We start from the raw sequence: 2235 nt of genomic DNA, 5'->3' as shown, positions 1-2235 counted from the left end.
AACGACAGTGTTACCCCTTACGTTTTTTTTTTTTGGGCGAAAAATCAAGTATCCCCAATCTTCTCGAAACTCTGGATTCTGATAGAGGGCACTGAGACTTACAGCTGAGCGCAAAAATGGAGGCTCTAGACCCTTTCAGAGCTGAGATATCGAAACTCAAAATTTCGACCCGAAAAAAAACCGACAGTGTTACCCCTTACGTTTTTTTTTTTGGGCGAAAAATCAAGTATCCCCAATCTTCTCGAAACTCTGGATTCTGATAGAAGGCACTGAGACTTACACCTGAGCGCAAAAATGGAGGCTCTAGACCCTTCCAGAGCTGAGATATCGAAACTCAAAATTTCGACCCGAAAAAAAAACGACAGTGTTACCCCTTACGTTTTTTTTTTGGGGCGAAAAATCAAGTATCCCCAATCTTCTCGAAACTCTGGATTCTGATAGAGGGCACTGAGACTTACACCTGAGCGCAAAAATAGAGGCTCTAGACCCTTTCAGAGCTGAGATATCGAAACTCAAAATTTCGACCCGAAAAAAAAACGACAGTGTTACCCCTTACGTTTTTTTTTTTGGGCGAAAAATCAAGTATCACCAATCTTCTCGAAACTCTGGATTCTGATAGAGGGCACTGAGACTTACACCTGAGCGCAAAAATGGAGGCTCTAGACCCTTCCAGAGCTGAGATATCGAAACTCAAAATTTCGACCCGAAAAAAAAACGACAGTGTTACCCCTTACGGTTTTTTTTTTGGGGCGAAAAATTAAGTATCCCCAATCTTCTCAAAACTCTGGATTCTGATAGAGGGCCATGAGACATAGGCTGCGTCCGAAACCGCATACTTCCCTACTATACAGTAGGGAAAAAGCAGTAGGCGAGTGAATAAGTATGTCCGAATCCTTAGTATCCATAAAGAGTAGGCGAGAATTACCAGAGTGACGTACTAATTATCGCGAGATTCGGGCATACGTATACTTATAGTACGTCCGAATATTCCTACTTTCGTACTATATAGTAGGGGAAAACAGTATTTGAAAGGAGTAGTATGTCCGAAACCTCAGTACTCATAAAAGAGTAGGCGAGAAGTTCCCGGATGATCTCCTGCTTTCGCCAAGATTTTTGAGTGTTCATCCGATGGATACTCTTCTATCCCAGGAGGCCACGGGAGAGCATTCGTCATTATCAACATCGCGGAGATCAGCGAAGCAAGGGGTTTTCAAATGTGAGTAAACACGGTTCCTTGTGTTTAAATCGTATGCGTTAAACTACTATAGAGTAAACGTTTTAACTGTTGAAGGTCTAAAGGACTTAGACAGTATAGTATAGTTGTGATTTTGCTGTAAACACATGTTTTATTAGTTAGTTAAACAGGGGAGCTCCAGTAAGTAGGCTACACGTAAGTTTCTAAAATGGATTTACATAACCATATAACGTTACATCTTAAACATGCTTATTTAAAATGTCTATTTATATCTGAAAAAAAAATATTGTTTAAGTATTGCAGATGAGCACATCCCAAAATGAAAAATACATCTGAGTGATGTAACGTTATGTGTGCTATTATGATTTATGAAGGATAATTCACTGTTGTCAACACTACTTACATTAGACAAATGTGCTGTAAATACGGTAAATAAACAAATCTATAAAGTAACTAAATATGTTATATTTAATTTGTCCCTTATTAGTGTTGATATATTAAGGAACATTTAAGTTGGATTAAAAGTGAGTTAACACATCAACCTCAGCATGTAAATTCAGTGTTGAGCTCGTATTGTGAATCTTGTCTGTATGTTACAAGGACAGAAGAACACGTGTGTGTTTATCCGGTGGAGAGAGGCTCATGATGCTGAATGCTGTCATCAAAGGCTTTGGGTGAGTATACTACAGAAATGGATATCAAAATCTATTCAATCTTAAATTGTAGTTTATTTGAATTATTGTAAATTCAAGTAGAGAAATTACAACACTTTTCTGATTCTTGATTTCTGTGCATTTGCTGCATAGCTTTTGTGGTGGAGCAGGACCTGCAAGGAAAGATGATGGCAGCATTTGTTTTAGGGATTTTACTCAAATATAAAGTAAGGTTATTTTTAATAGATAAATCAAATGACATTGTGTTAAAATGACTGCTTTTGTATAATGTTTGTGCATTTTTGTAGGATCTGAAATGTCTGCAGACTGGTGTGAGCACTGAGGATGAGGAGCCCAGAGGTGCATCCTGGAAACGGTGCCATGGAT

The 2235-nt window shown here is 38.4% G+C and overlaps 1 long non-coding RNA gene across 1 annotated transcript; it reads left to right on the top strand.

Moving 5' to 3' along the window:
* Window positions 1-1574: 1574 nt before the first annotated feature.
* Window positions 1575-2235, top strand: LOC148978811 (uncharacterized). Its single transcript, XR_016168615.1, has 3 exons — window positions 1575-1869; window positions 2002-2075; window positions 2157-2235. It is a non-coding gene; the product is annotated as an uncharacterized LOC148978811 (long non-coding RNA).

This window comes from Pimephales promelas, chromosome 5 (genome assembly GCF_988280905.1).
Source record: "Pimephales promelas chromosome 5, fPimPro1.hap1.1, whole genome shotgun sequence".
NCBI classification, from domain to species: Eukaryota; Metazoa; Chordata; class Actinopteri; order Cypriniformes; family Leuciscidae; genus Pimephales; species Pimephales promelas.
The sequence above is the reverse complement of the archived record's forward strand: the minus strand, read 5'-3'. Positions and strand labels throughout refer to the sequence as shown.